Below are 21083 nucleotides of genomic sequence, written 5' to 3' on the forward strand. Positions count from 1 at the left end.
ATCAAACACAAATTAAAACGCAATGAAATACCCCTTCACACTGGTCAGAATGGCCATCATAAACAAATCCACAAACATCAAGTGCTGGTGGAGTTATGAAGAAAAAGGAACCCTAGTACACTGTTGGTGAGAATGCAGACCGGTGCAGCGACTGTGGAAAACAGTTTGGAATTTCCTCAACAAGCTAAAAATGGAACTGTCTTTTTATCAAGCAATTCTACCTCTTGACTTACACCCGAAGAATCCTGAAACACAAGTTCAAAAGAATCTATGCACCCAAATTTTCATAGCTGCACAATTTACAATAGCCAAGTGTTGGGAACAATCTAAGTGGCCATCAATAAATCTGTGGATGAGAAAACTATGGTAAATTTACACAATGGAGTAATAGCCAACAGAAGGAAAGGAGCCGTGGTTAGTGTGCCTCAGTGAATTGAGCACCAGCCTCCAAATCAAAGAATCTCTGGTTCAATTCTCTGTGCAGGGCACATGCCTAGGTTGTGGGCCAGATCCCCAGTAGGGGGCATGCAAAATTATTACACATATTAATATTTCTCTCTCTCCCTCTTTCCTAAAATAAATAAGTGATATCTTAAAAATAAAAAAAAAAGTAGGAAAGAGCTACTACTTTTCACACCAGCATAGATGGAACTGGAGTGTATTAATATTAATGAAAGAAGATAGGTGGTGAAAGACAAATACCATGTGATTCCACCTATAACATGAACCTAACTGACAAGAGAAATAAGTGAACAAAATAGAACCAGAGGCATGAAAACATGGAACAGAGTGCAAGTGACCAGAGGGAGAGGAGAGGAGAATTGTGAAATGAAGGAGAAGGGACTAGACAAAGAATATATGTGAACGACCCATGGACATGGACAACGGTATTGGCATTGGCTGTGAGTTTGGGGGGTGGGATGGCCTAGGAGGACAAAGAGGGAAAAATTGGGACAAATGTAATAGAATAACAATAAAAATGATTTAAAAAAGAGAAAATGACAGACTCATTACCTGCCATTACAGAATTTAATTTTCCCAAGTAACTAATCTGATTACTTATTCCAGTTGTACCTTCTACTATGTATTTTTGTTTAATTTTGATAAATATATATCAGTGTAGACTGTTAATATTTGTCAATATGTTAAATTATATAGCTACTGGAAGAGAAATATTTTTCAATATTTACTTAATATCTATTATTTATTGTAACAAAATGTTTGTTTAAAGAAGATTTGCAAGTGACTTCAAGCACTCAACCAAAATATCAAGATTAAAATGAGATTCGGCACTTTCAGCACAGGAATTGCTTTTTCTATTAAAATCAGTGATGGTTATTTTAATATACAATTTTATTTTGGGTGAATTTCCAAATACAGTAAATGTTGCTAGTTGAAGTGCATCTGGCTGTTTGTTAGACAAAATTTTGGGCATGTAGAAATATAAAATGTCCATTGCAGGAGAGAAAAATCACATAATCTGCCTATTTCATAGGTCCATATTTTTTTGACTTCTGGTAACTTATTATTGTGGCCTAAGAAAAGACCATGACAATGACTTGCCAGGCTTTTATCTGGTGATTTAGGTGCAACCTTGAGGTCTCTGCAAGCCACCATTTCAGTAATGAATTTACCATAGGCTTTTTTACTATGCAGCCTGAAAGGGTGGCTACCAGGAAAAAGAAGGCACAACACTTCTCCTCATCTGAACTGAAGATCAAACAAGGAATTGTTTAATCTCTGCTCCCCACATCATTATACATGATCCCTTCATCAGCATGTTGGATTCATTTGTGAAAATTAAATCTCTACAGAATAATGGATGTATTTTATAATAAAGTATGAAATTAATTAATTGACCCTGAAGAACAATGAAAATACTTCCTTGTGACATACATCTTGACTTATCATGGTTCTATTGTTTTATTAACAGAATGGAAGACTTTTACCATACAACTACAATGGAGCAAAACACCTAATGCCTAGCTTTTCTATAAGAACAAGAGTGACCATTTAAAACCAAAAGGATGTTGAAATAGAAAAATCCACAGAGATGGGTACCTTTCCTGGAGTTTTAGATGCATCACTTCATTTAGCACCCACAACAAATTCTGAGGCAGCTATTACTATGACCACTTTTTAAAATTAGGAAACCAATGTTACAACTGCTTATATATTTTGTACAAAGTTGTCCAGCTAGTTTCTGAAAAGTTAGGATTCTAGCTTACATTCTATTCCAAAGTCCATGCTGTAAACTATAGTGCTTTATTTCCACTTGAAAACCAATGTAAACACTGGTTTCTCCAATAGCAGCAAGTAATATTGAATAGTTTTCCCAGGAGATATTGAGACCTCAAGTGTATACTAATGTGTTACCCTATCTCTTGTGTTATTCCTTGTTATAACATTAGAAGTGTTGTCATACTTACTTGCCTTATGGTTCAGGATGTATTATAACTAACATTTGAATGATTGTGATGATAGGAAGGAGAGTCAGTGCTTGAATAACAATTACGTTCTACTCTAATGTTTGGCCAGGGGTCCAAAATCAAATATGTTGAGCAGGACATTGGAGAGAAACATTATGCTTTTTTTTTTAAGTTGAGATCCATTTAACGTTAGGTTTCCTAAGAATGTATTTGCAAACCAAGGAAAACACTGTTCTTCAAGGGCATAGAAAAGAAGAAAATTAATTTTTCCTGAAATGCTACTGGAAATGATGAGTGTTCTATCTATACAAGTGTAACTGTAATGATATTATAAAGACAATTTTGAAGAGAAAGGATCCTTTTGCTCTCTGTATTGAGCAATATATGCTTTCACGCAGGGAAACATTTTGTAAAGAAGATATGCAATAGAGATTATTACCTGACTACTGCTGATCAAATTTCTCAAATCTAGGAGGAAAATAGGTCTTGAAAAGTTAACTGAGTGTTCTCAACCTGACTTTCATTCTAGAACACTAAAAAAGCTTGTTTAAACACACTCAAGTTTAATTCATATAAAGTGGGCTTTGAAAATTTGCTTTTTTTCATTTGAAGATGCTTACTATGCTCCTCCCAATAGGAGCACTATTTTACTAAGCCCCTTATGCTCTCCATCAATCACCTTGAATTGTAAACTATGAAATCATCTTATATTTTCTAAAATCCAAGAAACTATTCCTTCTTGGATCATTCCCATGTCCATGTGCTGGGAGAACAGAATACAAAGACAGAAGCAACATGGTTTCTGGAGCAACTGCATCAGGCCTGGAGTGCCTATCTCCACATTCTTTATTACATGAAGAAACCACACCCTTAAGTTCTGTAACATTTGTTTTTATTTCTTGCATTAAGCTAGGTATTCACTTGAGCAATACAAAGGTGTCCAATAAAATGTCTGGCAGCAGGGATTGTCCTAAAGCACACACACAAAGACAAAAACACATTTCACCCCAAGAAAAGTATATAAACATGTATGTGATAAAAACATACAAAGTATGTTTAATAATATGTGAACATAGTATAAAACCCAAACAATAAGATAAAAATGTATGGTGAAAACTACTTTCCTTCTTGTGCCACCCCCACAATTCAACTCCCCAATTTCTATCTCAGGGAGGCAGCTGATAAGTTTCTCCTCCACTTTCCAGCAGTTTTCTTCCCAAAACAAGCCTAAACTAAAGCACACTATACACACATTTTTCACCTTGACTATTTTCCCTTAAAAATATATCTTAGAGATCATTCCATATAATAAGTACCTGTTTTCTTTCTAATGGCTGCATAGTATTCTATTATATGGATCTACTGTCTGACAACTGCCCTATAAATGGACATTTAGGTTACTTCTATAAAATAAACAATGCTACAGCGCTGTGGCATACCAAGCATGGAATAGGAGACAGTAGGAAGAATCTATATTGGCAGGAAGGATTTTAACCCTAACACAGTTTAGAAGTAGCTGCACATGATGATAATAAAAAACAAAAGAACACTTAGTTATTTTTAATTCTTCTTAAATTCCCTACCAACAAGTTATTCTCTTGTTGTCTCTCCTTATTTGGTAAGGAACTGTTTTACTGAATAACCTTGCACATACTGCTTTGTGCATATAGGCAAGTTTATATGTGCTACAATTTTGATATGTATTAACAAATTGCCTCCCAAAGTGTTCGGAAATGTCCTGTATGGTTTCAGACTGTAACCCTGCCGACAGTCTGGAGGGCCCCAAGGCTGGAAACAATCATGATGCCTTGGGAAAACAGGCTCCTGAGGAGACAAAACCTGTCCCCCGTGGCAGGGGCATAGCTCCTGCCTCTCTGTTTTGCCATGGAGGATTGGTTAATCAAGGACGGGTAAGTTACCTCGAGCTGAGGTATACAACCTAAGACAGATGACAATTGGATTTTGGCAGCAGACAAGAAATTGGGGGACACAGAGAAAAGGCAAAAAGGCCCACATCCCTCAGCTTGGCTTGGAAATGGCCAGAGTCCTCATTCTATCCAAAAGCAGTCTCCTTGTCTCTTGGTGGCTCCGTCCCCCCACTTGGATCAGCCTTGAAACAATACAGGAATCAACCCTAAACCAGATATGGCAGTTCCCCGGGGAAATCAAACCTAAAAGTAAATTCTTTAAAGTGTGTTTTGTTCTTCCCTCAAAAGCTCTAGCCAGCTCATGCTGGGAAGGAAATTTACATTATCCACAGACCCTAATCTTACACCCTTAGGCACTCTTCTGTTTACTATGCTCTCATGTTTAGTTGTCTCTCTTGTTTACTAGTCTCCTCTTGGACCCTTGTAAATCGGTATGCTCCTGCCACTTATTTTCTTCAAATCGTTACCTAGTCTCTGAACATTAACATACTGATGTATTGAGATAACCTGTGCATTCCTGTTAGCCCCACTGATAACCTTTTCAATAAAAGCCTTTTGGACAAAGGGACTCCAAACCTTCCCCCTAGAGGGATGTGCCATGGGCCTTCCCCACTAGAGGGATGTTCCATGGGGCTTCTCCACTAAGAGGGAAGTGCCCACGTCCTCTCTCCCAGCAAACAGTGAAGTGTTTGCAACGATTCATGTTTATTCCTCTCATCCGTGACAGAGCCCTGCTCCCACCTCAGCTGGCCCCCAATGGATTCCCTGAGATTCAAGGAGCACCGCGCTTCCCGCAGTGCACTCTGTCCCCCCAATGTGGCAGTTGCTGCCCAGACATGGTAGGAGCAACTACCCAAGTGGCACTCCCCAACCGCGGCACGCCCCGTCCATCCGCTGCGCAGTGCAACACCAAAGTGGTTGTATCAATATACATTTTCATCAGGAAGAGATAAAAATGCTTGTTTTCCTACACTTCCAACAACAGTCTGCAATGCTGAACTTTTTTGTGTACACTTCCATTCTCCTAGGTAGCAATGTTCTCCTGTTTTAATTTACATTTATTTCATTATGCAAAAGGTTTAGTATCATTTCACAAGTTTATAAACTTGTCTCCCTGTAAATTGCTTTTTCACGTACTTTGTGACTAATTTTAGTCTTCTCTTTATTTCTAGGTCAGTCTATCTAAATATTTGTGCATTTTAATTATATTTTCAAAGAACTGTTTTTTGTTTCATCTAACTGTTCTATTGCTTTTGTAATCTTTATTCCAAATCTTTATCATTTTATCTCTTTTACTTGTTTGGGGTATAGTTTGTTTCTCTTTTTCTAGTTTATAAAGGTAGAGTATCAAGTTATTAGAGATCTTTCTTTTTTTTAATGCCTACATTTACAAATGTAAATTTCCATCTAAGTATTGCTTTAGCTTCACATCATAAATTTTATGATATGTTTTTTGTTTCATTTATCTCAAAGTATTTTCTCTGTTTCCTTGGATTTCTTCTTTGAAACGTTTGTTTATTAATAGTCCATTGTTTAGTTTTCACAAATATGTGGGTTTCTCAAATTTATTTTTTTAATTTCTACCTTTATTACCCTCATATTGGAAAACATACATTTTATTATTTCCATACTTATTGAAGATTTTTAAACAGTTTTTCATGTGCACTTGAGAAGAATGTATATTCTGCATTTGTTCAGTGAAGAGTTCTACAAAAATCTGTTATGTCTGCAGATGGGCATTTAGGCTGTTTCCAAATCTTGGCTGATGTAAGTAGTGCTGCTATAAACAGGGGTGCATATATTTTGCTGTATTGGTGTTTCATGATTCTTGGGGTATATCCCCAGAAGTAGAATCACTGGGTTAAAGAGGAGTTTCACTTTTAATTTTTAAAGGATACTCCATGCTTTTTTCCGCAGTGGCTGTACCAGTCTGCATTCCCACCAACACTGTACTAGGGTTCCTTTTTCTCTGCATCCTCACCAACACTTATTTTTTTTTATTTATTGATGATAGGCATTCTGATAGGTGTAAGGTCATATCTCATCGAGGTTTAAATTTGCATTTCTCTAGTGATTAGTGATGTTGAGCATTTTTTCATATGTCTATGGGCCCTCTGTATCACCTCTTTTGAGAAAGTCTATTCTAGTCTTTTACTCATTTATTAATTGGGTTGTTTGTCTTCCTGTACTGCGTTGTATTAGTTCTTTGTATATTTTGAAGATTAAACCCTTTTCGAATGTATCATAGGCAGAAACATTCTCCCATACAATGGCTTCTCTATTCATCTTGCTGATGGTTTCTTTAGCTGTACAGAAGCTTTTTAATTTGATGTAGCCCCATTTGTTTACTTTCAGTTTTGTTTCCAGTGCTTTAGGAGATATATCAGAAAAAATTATTTCTTTATTGAATAGAGTAGATTAAAATGGTGTGGTACATTTATAGAATGGAATACTATGCCACCATAAAAAATAAGAAACTCTTATATTTTGCAACAGCACGGAGGGACCTGACGAAATTATCCTAAATGAATTAAGCCAGTCAGTGGAAGAAAAATACCACATGATCTCACTTATATGTGGAATCTAATGAACACAATAAACTAATGAACAAAACAGTAACAGGTTAGTTACATAAAACTGACTTACAGTTGTTGGAAAGGGGGACATGGAATAAAAGATGGTGAAAGAATTAACCAAAGAACATTTATGTATAACCCATGGACACAGACAACAATATGGGGATTGGCTTTGTGAGGGGAGAGGGTGGAGCTGGGTGGAGGTGGGGAAATGGAGAAAAAATGGGAACAACTGTGACACCATAAACAATAAAAAGAAAATTAAAAAAAAATCTGTTATGTCTATTTTGTTTACAATGATGTTCATATTGTCTATTTCCTTATTTAACTTTTGTTTGGTTGTTTTATCCATCATTGAAAGTAAGGTATGGAAGTCTCCAGTTATTATTGTTAAATTGTCTATGTTTCCCTTCAATTCTGTCAGCTTGTATCACATTTTGGCCACAACATTTTATTGTTAAGAGTACCTATTCGGATAATTATTGCATAATTATCCATATGAAATTTAAAATCAGTTTATTTAGTTTAAGAAAAAAATTCTTTTTCCATTTGAGATTAAATTATATTTACACATCAATATATAAAGTATTTGCATTTTTAAAATATGGAGCTTTCCACCTTTCCATTCTCAATGATAGGTTTGCTGTATGGAGTAATCTTGGATGTAGGTTCTTGGCTTTCATGAATTTGAATACTTCTTTCCAGCCCCTTCTTGCCTATAAAGTTTCCTTTGAGAAATCAGCTGATAGTCTTATGGGAACTCCTTAGTGGTAACTCTCTCTTTTTCTCTTACTTCTTTTAAAACTCTCTCCTTATCTTTAATCCTGGGTGATTTAATTATTATATGTGTTGATGTGTGCTTCCTTGGGTCCAACTTCTTTGGGATGGTCTGAGCTTCCTGGACTTCCTGGAAGTCTACTTCTTTTGGCAGGTTGGGGAAGTTCTCCTTCATCATCACCAAGCCCTTATTATATGAAATGTTAAAAGGCCTTATCTAAGAAAAAGAGGAAGTTCAAAACTATGAAGAGTAAAATGACAAGAAACACAACTTTCAACAACTGAACCTAAAAACAAAAATAAACTAAGCAAACAGCTAGAACAGGGACAGAAACACAGAAATGGAGATCACATGTAGGGTTATCAGCAGGAGGGGGGAAAAATGTACAGGGAATAAGAAATGTAAATGGTAGATACAAAATAGACAGAGGTAGATTAAGAATAGTATAGGAAGTAGAGAAGGCAAGGAACTTATATGTACGACCCATGAGCATGAACTGAGGGGGAAGGAATGACAGTGGAAGGGGAGTATAGGGCAGAGAGTAATAAAGAGGAGAAGAAATGAGACAAATGTAATAGCATACTCAAAAAATATACTTTAAAAAATAAACAAATAAAATACTGAGCTTTCCTATCCAACGTGATACTCTGCACTTATTCATACCTATATCATGTGCCTTAATAGATTTTTAGTGTTTAATATTTTCTTCTTTTGCATTCCAATACATTTCTGCTTAGGTTTGTCTTTATATATGTTACCTTTTAATAAAAAATGAACACATTTTTAACTGTTTTTCTAATGCATTTTTGTGCACATAAATGGTAGCTATTGTTTCTAAAAATATTGTAACCAATCTCTTCTTGAAAATTCTTTTTGTCTAACAATTTCTTAGTCAATTCTCTTATTGCTTACAAATACAGAACCATAAGATCTTAAAATTGTGATAATTATCACATTTGTTTTACAGTTATTATACCTTTTTCCTAATAATACTGACTGGGTCTTCAAAATTTGTTTAATATCAGTAATGATTTTAGGCATCCTTATATTAATTCTGATGTTAATTAAAATACAAATGTATTTAGCATTTTATTATTAAGCATGATGCATTTTAGGAGCATTTTGTGGAGAACCGTGTATGATTCTTGCAATTTAAGTACTTGTCTAACTCAATTTTATTAAGATTTTTATAAGTAAATATTGAAGTTTATAAGATGTTTTTCAATATTTATGCAAATGCTCATATGGATATTCTTCTTCAACCTATTAATGTGATGAATTTTATTAATAAATTGCCTAATACAGACTTGGTTGTCTTGTATTTTTCTTTTAGCATATTGATGTATTCTACATGATAACATTTTGTTTAGGGCGTTTGTTTTGAAATTTAAGTGTAATTGGTCTGTAGTGTTATTTTTTTCTTATAATTGGCCTTATTGTGTTGACACTGGTTAATAAAATTATATATTTTCTGCTCTGGCTGGTGTGGCTCAGTGGACTGAGTGCTGGCTTTTGAACCAAAGGGTCACTAGTTCGGTTCCCAGTCAGGACACATACCTGGGTTGCAGGCTAGGTCCCCAGTAAGGGGTGCATGAAAGGAAACCACACATTGATGTTTCTCTCCCTCTCTCTAAAAGTAACTAAATACAATCTTTTAAAATATTATATATGTTCCAGGGGTACAGTTATATATCATCCATATATTGTACTGTATGTTCACCATCCAAAGTTAAGTCTCCTCCCATTTCCATTCATCTCCTCTTTACTCTCTACCACTTCCCCCTACACCCCTTTCCCTCTGGTAATCACTATATTCTTGTCTGTGTCATGATTCTTTTTTATTAATCCCTTCACCTTTTTTACCAATGCCCAACTCCTGTTCTGTCTGACAGGTAATACTTTGTTCTTTGCATCTATGAGCCTGTTTCTATTTTGTTTGTTAGTTTATTTTGTTCTTTAGATTCCACATATAAGTGAGATCATATGTTATTTGTCTTTCTCTAACTGGCTTATTTTACTTAGCATAAAACTCTCCAGGTCCATCCATACTGTTGCAAAGGATAAGATTTCCATTGTTTTGGGCCGAGTAGTATTCCATTGTGTAAACATACTGCAGGTTTTTTTAATCTACTCATCTATTGATGGACACTTGGGCTATCTCTAAATCTTGACTATTGTCAGTAGCACTGCAATGAATATACGGGTTCATATATTCTTTCAAATTAATGGTTTGTATTTCTTTGATATCAAACTATGATACAAGACCAAAGTAATCAAAACAGCATGGTACTGACATAAAAACAGATATATAGATCAATAAAACAGAATGGAGGACCCAGAAAAAAATCAACACTTTATCGTCAATTAATATTTGACAGAGGAGGCAAATACATACAGTGAGGTAAAGATAATCTATTCAATAAGTGGCATTGGGAAAATTGAACAGATACATTAAAAAATGAAACTATACTACTTTCTTACACAATACACAAGAATAAACTCAAAATGGATTAAAGACTTAAAGGTTAGACATGAAACCATAAAAATCCTAGAAGTAAATATAGGCAGTAAAATCTTGGACATTTCTCATAGTAATTCTTAAATTGGGTATATATCTGAAAAAACAAAGCCAAAACACTGATTTGAAAGAATATATGCACCCCTATGCTCATTGCAACATTATTTAAAATAGCCAAGCAACTCAGATGCCCATCAATAAACTAGTGGATAAAAAAGAGGTGGTACATATATATAGTAGAATACTACTCGTCCATAAGAAGAAGGAAATCTTACTCTTTGTGACAGTGTGGATGGACCTAAAGTATATTGTGCTAAGTAAAATAAGTCAGTCAGAGAAAGACAAATATCATATGATTTCACTTACATGTGGAATCTAAAGAATGATATAAATGAAAAAAATAGGAACAAACTCATAGATACAGAGAACAGACAGATCATTGCCAGGAAGGTGGGGAGTGGTGGGGAACTGGGTAAAAAAGGTGAAGGGATTGAGAAGTGCAGATTGGTAGTTACAAGATAATGATGGTGATGTAAAGTAAAATGTAAGGATTATAGTTAATAATATTGTAATAGCTATGTATGGTAACAGTTGGATACTGAAAATATCAGTGGCAAAACTTTATAAAGTATATGTTTGTCTAGCCACTACCCCATATCCCTGAAACTAATACAAAATAATACTGCATATAAACAGTAATTATAAAATAAAATATTTTTTAAAATTAAAAATAAAATTTAAAAAAGTTTAAATAGGCCCTGGTTGGTGTGGCTTAGTGGACTGAGTGTTGGCCTGCGAACCAAAGAGTTGCCAGTTCGATTCCCAATCAGGGCACACACCGGGGTTGCAGGCCAGGTCCCCAGTAGGAGATGTGCAAGAGGCAATCACATATTGATGCTTCTCTCCCTCTCTTTCTCCTTCCTTTCCCCACTCTTTACAAATAAATAAATATTTAAAAAAAGAAACTTGATTTTAAAAAACAAACATATATACCATTGACAAAAGTGTAAAAAAATAAATTGCAAGTCTAACAATACTTGAAAATGTATGTATATCTTCATGTGTGCCAACTGGTAAAACTTAAATCTATATTATTCATAAATTTAGTTATTGTGTTATTTTATATTAATTTTTCATTAAGTTATTCAAGAAAAAAGGATTTTGATTTTTAAATATGGAAAATTAATACAGTAGGAAAAATAATAAATAAAATGTTATAAAAAAGATATAAAGCCATCTGTAAGCACTATGTAACTTAAAAATAACTACTCAATTGTGTATTCTTATACAATAATATTTTTTCAAGAGATATGTTTTTCTTTATAAAACCATTAAGTGTGCTTTGGACTCTGATACTACATTTCTTGTATAGAAAAAGAAAAATTCCTTATGTGTCTTATCACCTTGTTTTATATGGCCACCTCTACAATATTTTCCTTAAAATCTTATCAACTAGTGAAAAAAAAAGATCCATTTTAGGAGAATCTACTCAGCAAAGTGAATGTTCTCATCCCCATCCCATTACTCCATAAACCTTATTATGGATAAACCCTATACAAACAGGACTTTGGGCAATGATCAGCACTTTATTTGATAGAAATAATTCTGTAAGATTTAGTAAAAAGGCAAGAGACTAAAGGCAGGTAAAACCAATTAGGTGGCTATGGCAGTCATTCAAGGGAAGAGAAAAAAGTCCTAAATTATGTCAGATGTGGGAATGGATAGGAGAGATGACAGTTTGAGACCTTTTAGCACAGAAACTCATCAGGACTCAGTAACGAATTTCATATGAGGGAACAGAAAGAGGGAAGTTTTAGAGATGACGCTAAGATTGTTGTCTTATATTGCTATGTCAGTTATGGAGCCATTAACCAATTAAACACACATAGAAAGTGAATGAGAATTGTCTTTTTTAAGAAGAATAATTAATCTACTTCAAAAATTTTATTTTATTTTTTTTAATTTAATCTTTATTACCATTTAGCCCCATTATGCCCACCTCCCCCAGCAATCACCACACTGTTGTCCATGTGTCTTTTTCCCTCAAATCCTCCACTCCATAACCGCCCCTCCCCCCACTAACTGTCATCTGCTCTCCATATAAGAGCCTGTCTCTGTTTGGCTCGTTCAGTTTATTTATTCGATTCTACATATAAGTGAAATGATATGGTATTTGTCTTTCTCTGACTCACTTATTTCACTCAGTGTATTATTCTCCATGTCCATCCATACTATTGCAAAGGGTAAAATTTTCTTCTTTTTTACAGCTGAGTAGAATTCCAATGTGTAAATGTCCTGTAGTTGTTTTATACACTTAACTATTGATGGACACTTGGGCTGCTTCCATATCTTGGCAATTGTAAATAACACTACAGTGGATAAAGGAATGCTTATGTTCTTTCAAATTAGTGATCTGGGTTCCTTTGATATATTCTCAGAAGTGGGATCACTGGGTCACAAGGCAGATCCATTTTAAATTTTTTGAGGTATCTCCATACTGCTTTCCACAGTGCTGAACCATTCTGCATTCCCCACCAACAGTGCAAAAGGTTCCCTTTTCTCCACATCCTAATCAGTACTTGTTGTTTGTTGATTTATTGCTGATAGGCATTCTGACAGGTGAGAGATGTTATCTCATTGTGGTTTTAATTTGCATTTCTCTGTTGATTAGTGGCATTGAGTATCTTTTCATTTGTCTATTGACCATATGCATATCCTCTTTGGAGAAGTATCAATTCAGGTCATTTCCCCTTTTTTAATTTGGTTGTTTATTCTTGTTTTTTAAAATAATTGACAGACAACATTTTATTAGTTTCAAGTGTGCAATGTAATTATTTTTGTATATATTTGAAAATGATTACCACTATATGTTTAGTTAGCATCTATTACTTTACATAGTTCCAGATTTTTTCCTGTGATGAGCATTAAGATTTACTTCTTCCTGAGCCACTTTCAAATGTGCAACATTTTGTATAGTATTATTAATTATAGTATTATAATACTACATATTATTATAGTATTAACTATAAAAAAATTAGCTTTTTCTACTCTGTGTGCCTGAGTCCCAGCCCTCTTAAGAATATTAAAATTGTAGAAAATACTAATTAATATATATATATACACATATATACATACATGTGTGTGTGTGTATAATTTATTTTCTTTCCACCCCCAGTGCCCTCTGCCACCCTTGAAGGGAAAGAGCAAGCAGAAGGGCACCCCAGAAGGGCCAAGGTCAAGTCAGCACTCCCTTCCAGCTCTGGCCCAGCAGACACACTCCTCTTTGGCCCCACATCCCCACCACACAGTGAGGCAGAAAGTCTTGCTCCCTCTTTTGGAGAAACCATTTCTGTCCTCCAAAGACCTCCTTCCCCGGTCCCAGTGCTGGTAAAAGCCAGACTGGCTGCGGCTGCCCTGCAGACACTGTGGGAGGCGTGATGACCTAGGGTAAATGAGACCCACATTCCATCTCCCTCCCAGAGACCAGCAGTTTTACCACTCCTTCCCTCTCTTCTCAAAGTCAAAGCTTACAGCTTAGCCAGGTCAGGAGAATCCATCTGAAACACAAGTTCACACTCATGTGTTAATGGAAACTGACACATTAATGGATGTGACCAAGCTGACCAGAGTTTTGGCAAATGTTTTTTATGGTATTTTTAAACTTGTTAGAAAAATGAAATTTTCTATTCCTAGTCAGAGTGCCCCTACATGTTCCAATATCATATTTCAGACTCAAGTACATATTTTCTTTTATTTTTTAACATTGTTTTTAATTGTTGTTCAAGTACAGTTGTCTCCATTTCCCCTTCACCACTCCCCCTGCCCCACCCATCCTCACCTCCTACCCTCCATCTTACACCCCTTTGTCTTTGTACAGAGGGGAGGGAGAGGGGGTAACTGGGTGAGGAGAGAAGGGAAGGGTTGTGAAGGGACATGTATAAAGGACATATGGGTTGTTTGTTTTTTGGTGTTGAGTTTTATAAGTTCTTTATAAATTTTGGATATTAACCCCTTATCAGATGTATCAACTAATATGTTCTCCCATTCTCTGGGTTGTTTATTTTTCATTTTGTTGATGATTTCCTTTGCTTTACAAATACTTTTTAGTTTTATGTACTCCCATTTGTTTATTTTTCCTTTTGTTTCCCTTGCCTGGGGAGGTATATCTGATAACAAATTTATATGAATAATGTCCAATATTTTACTGCCTATTTTTTCTTCTAAGATTTTTATTGTTTTGGGTTTAACATTTAAGTCTCTGGTCCATTTTTAATTTATTCATGTGTGTGGTGTAAGAAGGTGGTCTAGATTCATTTTTCTGCATGTATCTGTCCAATCTTCTCAACATCATTTATTGAAATATCTTGAGGCTGACAGAATTTAAGTTCAGATATTTGGACAAATTTTGGTGTAGATAGGTTATACTGATTTATGATCTATGAATTTCTAATTCTCTAACATGGAATGAGAGAAAAGAGAGGAAAGTACTTGATGTAATACACATTTCATCCCAGAACCAAATCATTGACAAACTGAAGGAGCAAGTCAAGGGTGGTCATTATTCACTGGGACAAGGGAAAGAAAAAGTTATTAGCTCAGAGAAAATTCCTTCCCACTCTTGGGCAAAGAACAGTTAGTATGCCCCAGGGGTTGTTTCCCTGGCTTAATTTCTCCCTTCTCACCTTGATTGCCACCCAACCACCTCTATACAAGGTGGACTGCTCTAAATTAGAAGCTGTTGTGAGTGAAATATTTGCTATCCACTCTAATTGATCTTTTAAATTAATCACTTCATTTAGAACCCATCCAGTCTAGTAGAGATGAGCATTCAAGATAATAGAAACATTCTCAGCTCAGACAGAACATCCACAACTGGTAATTAGTCTATGAACTGGTTCAGGAATCTTTCAGTGAGATTGAAGCCATTTCTATGAACTTAAAAAATGCCATATAACCTAAAACAGTTAAATATCCTTGTGAGGGGTTTTTTAAATGATAGCTATATGCAAAGTGAACCTATCTGCAAAACTCTTGCGTCAGTTGAGTTTAATACTGCTAAGAAAGAGCTTAATGAATGGACATTTCCAAAATTCACCACAGCCCTCTGCCAAAGGAGGGGCAAGGCAGTTCACTGGAAATATGCATCTTTCAGTAACCAAACTAGTATTCTTCCACTTGCTAGTAGTATGTCTTGATTCTGAACCTTATACTCTACATCTGTAAAATGAAGCATTGTATATCCCCTTCTTAATTTGTAGGACTCGTATAAAAATTCTATGTGATAAAGTATATGACATTTCTTTATAAAATGTAAAATATCTCATAGCTAGTTGATATTATTATTACAAAATTTTGTGAAAGCACATGGGTGTTTTTAAACCTCAATAAATAATTTTTGGGCACTAAAATAAATGTAACATTCTCATCCTAATCGAAGAAATGATAAAGCAATGCCTAGAGCTTGTATAACACCACAAAATCTCTTCACCTCCCCTAACCTTACCAAATTCACCCTAAATATAATGTTATTAATGGCACATTCCAGGAAAAGCACTTCGGTAAAAGTTACATATTACTGAGTGGGCTTGCCAAGAACTGCCAGAGCAGCAATGTCTTATAGTGCTACAAAACATTTGAAGCTTTAATAAAAACAGAAAATTAATGCTTTAAGAAAAGAATATTATACTTCAAATTCGATAAGTAGACTGATAAAGATAAAATGGTGATGAGTAGAGAAGACAACAAAATTTAAACACATCATAGTAACAGTTTATTATAATGGGGTTAACCAAATAACTGATTACAAAAGCCTAGATTCTAGTTCATTGATCAAGTTTAGTTGCTTATTAAAAGTTTTTTTTTATTAAAGCAGATAATTAAATTGTTTTTTCTCATTTTTTAAATACACAGTCATATTTTGTTCCATTCCAAGAAAAAAATATTTTCCTGCATGTTAGTCTTAATCATTGCATATTTACCGCATTGAAAATGGCTCTTATACTCAGAATGAGAACTTAAATATTAGCACCAGATTAATCTGTGTTGTAATAAATATCATCAATTCTAAGAATATAATAACAGCTTCTTATCAGAATAATTCCATTAACAGCTTTTAATGGGATTGTGCTAACTCTAAGTGTGATTCCAATATATAGTATTCCAAAACAAGTTCTACTTTCATATAATCACTCCCTTGGAATATAGCAAAACAATACCTTCAGCTCACAACTCCTGTATTTGTTTCTTTTTGTGACTTTCCTGGATATGACTAGGCAAAGTTCATCAGAGTCAGAAAGTTCCTTAAGAGCATTTAGTCTATTTTCCTCAATCTATAAGTCAGAAACTATTCAATTAATAATTAATATTTAAATTTAAAATCGATGGTCTGTAAATAAACAAAATTATTGGAGTACTATAAAGCTAGCAACCTAGCAGAAGTGTGTGTGGGTCAGTTGGTGGTGTCAATAACAGACAAAAGGCAGAAAGACTTTAGGTCCCATAGAAACAAGTATACATGGGTTACAGCAAATAAAATATTGAAAATATGATGAGTTAAATGGCAAGATAATGGCCTGGGGCTGGACAAATGCTTCCTATCAGTGTATCTATAACTCTATGTTTCTGTCTATCTACTTCCTTATTTAATCCTTACAAGAAGTCCTTCACACTGTAATGAGATTAAGGTTTAGAGGTATTAAAAATCTTGCCTAATGAAATAAAAGGAATGATTGCAAAACTAGGATCCGGAGCCAGTATTCTTTAAATCACAACATGCTGCCTGGATCACTGTCAAAAGTTCTTGCAAAGGCATAGCCTTTGTGGTACTTCAAGTTTTTCCCTTCACTCACTTGTTCTACTCTCATCCACATAGACAGCGACTATATTTGTATATTTGCATATTTGTAAATATGCATTCTGATATTTTTATGTGTTTTATCTACATAAATGAATTATTTTATGAATCATGTACTGTTACTATTTTCCATTTAATACTGTTTTTTTTTAAATCAACCCATATTGCCAAATGTATATCTATATCATTCCTTGTAACAACTGCAAAGTATTCTATGGTATATATCTACCATCAATTTCCCAATGATAGACACCTATTTATCTACAAAGCAGAATTATATAGAAACTCAAAGGGTTCCTGAAAGCACCCATAGTTTATTAGGACTTTGCCAATTGATTTTGCTCAACACCTCACAATTATATAGATGAGAAAATCAAGGAAAACAATCTAAGAATGTCAATCAGAACTAGCAGAGTTATAATAACACATTAGCCAATAAAATATCAATACACAAGGTTATCATTAAAAAAAAATTTACATTCCACCCTAACTGGTGTAGCTCAGTGGACTGAGCACTGGCCTGAAAACCAAAGGGTTGCTGGTTCAATTCCCAGTCAGGGCACATGCCGGGGTTGTGGGCCAGGTTCCCAGTAGGTGCACAAGAGGCAATCATACATTGATGTTACTCTCCCTCTCTTTCCCCCTCTTTTTTTCTAAACATAAGAAATAAATAAACAAACATACAGACAATTTACATTCCTACTGGTAAATACCAAATGGAAAGAGGTAATTGTCATTTGATGAGACAGAAAAACAAATATATACTCTCTATGGAGTCTGTGGACCTAAATATAAGCATGGATACACTTACTTATGCATATCAGCAGAAACTTAGGTGAAGGAAAGATAGAAATCCAGGCTTTTCAATGGTGTGAATGTCTGAACTTAGGCACCTTCCTAAGCCTACTGTATAGAGTAAGAGTATAAATCCTTAGCCAGGCTGCCTAAGTCCAAATGTCAGCTTCCCCAGTTAAGAGCTCTATGACTTTGGGGAAGTTGCTTAAATCCTGAATGCCTCAGTTTCCTCATAAAGTTAAATGAAGATTGAGCCAATATTTGTAAATACTCAGAACTGTGCTGGGGCACAGGAAGTGCTTTATAAGTGCCTGGAGAATCAAAATAGAATCCTCTCTAAATTCACAGCTTCCCCCTTAACAAGATACTATCTACCTTCCATGGATTTAATGAATGATTTCCCTGTAGCATGTGAATGCAATGTTTTTCTTTCTTTTTTCCCCCAATCTCCACCCGAGGATATGTTTATTGATTTTACAGAGAGGTGAAGGGCTAGGGCGGGGGGTGGTGGTAAAGGGGGAGAGAGAGAGAGAGAGAGAGAGAAACTGATCAGTTGCCTCCTGTATGTGGTCCAACTGGAGATCCAGTCCACAACCTAGGTATGTGCCTGGACTGAGAATTGAACCTGCAACATTTTAGTGCACATTGCAGCATTTCAACCAACTGAACAACATAGTGAGGGGGGTAGAATGAAATGTTTTTGATAGAATTTTTCCCACAATAAAGCTCCTTTCAAAATTGGAGTCAATCCTCTCAAACCCTACTGCTTCTGTATTGACTAAGTAAATGTAATATTCTAAATCCTTTCTTGTCATTTCAACACTTTTTGCAGCATCTTCACCAGCAGAATTTTCTATCTCAAGAAACCACTTTCTTTGCTCATCCATAAGAAGCAATTCCTCATCCATTAAAATTTTATCATGAGATTGCAGCAATTCAGTCTCTACTTCTAATTTTAGTTATCTTGCTATTTCCACTACATCTACAGTTACTTCCTCCACTGAAGTCTTGGCGCCTCAAAGTCATCTATGCTAGCTGCAATCAACTTTTATTGAACTTATTGGGATAACACTGGGTAACAATTTATACAGGTTTCAGATGCACAATTCTAAAAGACATCATCTGTACACTGTATTGTAAGTTCATCACCCCAAGTTAAGTCACCGTCCATCACCATTTATCTCCCCTGTACCCTTCTCCACCTCCCCACACTCCCTCTCCTTGGCAATCATTGTACTGTTGTCCATGTCCATGAATTCTTTATTTCTTGTCTTTTTGTTTTAATCCCTCTACCTCCCCAACAAACCCAACCCACCGCCCAGCTGTCAGCCTGCTGTTTATGACTCTGTCTCTATTTTGTTTGCTAGTTCAGTTTGTTCATTGTACTCCACATGGGAGTGAAATAATATGGCACTTGTCTTCCCCTGGCTGGCTTATTTCACTCTTAGCATAATGTTCTGCAGGTCCATCTGTACTGTCGCAAAGGGTAAAATTTCCTTCTTCTTTTATGGCCGAGTAGTAGGAATCAACTTCTTTAAATTTATGTTACTGTTGATATTTCAACCTCTTCCTATGAATTGCCAATGTTTCTAATGGCACCCAGAAGGTTTTCAATTTACTTTGTGCAGATTCATTAGAGTAATCTCTAGTTATAGCTGCTATAACCTTAAAAAATATATTTCTTAAATAATAGGACTTGAAAGTCAAATCCTTGATCCATGGACTGCAGATGTATGTTGTATTAGCAGGCACGAAAACATTATTTTGTTGGAAATCCTCATCAGAGCTTTTGGGTGACCAAGTGCATTGTCAACGCACATTAATATTTTGAAAGAAATGTATTTTTTTCTAAGCAGTAGTTCTCAACGGTGGGCTAAAAATATCCAGTAAACAATATTATAAATAGATGTGCTATCATTACATTTCTAGAACACAAGCAGCATAGATTTAGCATAATCTTAAGGGCCCTATGTTTTTGGGAATGGTAAATGAGCATTGGCTTCAACTTAAAATCACCAGCTGCATTAGCCCATAACAAGAGAGTCAGTTTGTCCTTTGAGGCTTTGAAGCCAGGCATTGACTTATCTTCTCAATCTATAAAAGTCATAGATCCCATCTTCTTCCAATATAAGGCTGTTACATCCAAATTGAAAATCTGTTGTTTAGTGTAGTCACCTTCATTAATTACTTCAGCTAGACCTTCTGGATAACTTGTTGCAGCTTCTTTCAGCACTTGCTGCTTCACCTTGCAGTTGTATGTTATGAAGATGGCTTCTTTTCTTAAACCTCATAAACAAACCTCTGCTAGCTTCAAAATGTTCTTTTGTAGCTTCCTCACCTCCCTCAGCCTTCACAAAATTGAAGAGAGTTAGTACCTTGCTCTGGATTAAGCTTTGTCTTTAGGGAATATTGTGACTGGTTTGATCCTCTATCTAGATCATTAAAACTTTCTCCATATCAGAGATAAGGGCTGTTTTGCTTTCTTATCATTCATACGCTCATGAATGTGACACTTTTAATTTATCTCAATAACTTTTCCTTTGCATTCACAATTAGATAACTGGTTAGCACAGGAGCTTTTGGCCTATCTCAGCTTCTTCAATAAGCTTAATCATTTTTAGCTTTTGATTTAAAGTGAGAGATATACAACTCTTCCTTTCACTTTAACATCTAGAGATCATTGTAGGGTTATTTCTTGGCCTAATTTCATTATCAATTTGTCTTAGGGATAAGAAGGCCTGAGGAGGTGGACAGAGATCAAGGAAAGGCCAGTCATTTTAGCAGTCAGCACACACATGTTAGTTGATTAAATTCGCTGTTGTATATGGGCACTGCTGGTGTCTCCCCCAAACAATTACAAGAGTAACATCAAAGGTTACTGATATAATAACAAAGAAAAAGTTTGAAGTATTTCAGGAGTTACCAAAATATGACACAGACACACAAAATGAGTCACTGGAAAAGTACTACTGGAAAAATGGCACTGATAACACTTGTTCAATGAAGAACTGCCATAAACATTCAATCTGTAAAAAATGCAGTATTTGTGAAATGCAACAAAGCAAAGCTCAATAAAACAAGGTATGTCTACATGTCAAATTGTGTATTACTGTTCTTTTATATTTCTGATAAATATCCTTAAAAATAACAATAAGAATAATAAAATCACATCCATAAGGGCAGATTCTAAAATCTCATGGGATAAG

The sequence above is a fragment of the Pteronotus mesoamericanus genome, unplaced genomic scaffold (assembly GCF_021234165.1).
Source record: "Pteronotus mesoamericanus isolate MK-2021 breed Mesoamerican mustached bat unplaced genomic scaffold, CSHL_Meso_final scaffold_12, whole genome shotgun sequence".
In the NCBI taxonomy this organism is placed as follows: Eukaryota; Metazoa; Chordata; class Mammalia; order Chiroptera; family Mormoopidae; genus Pteronotus; species Pteronotus mesoamericanus.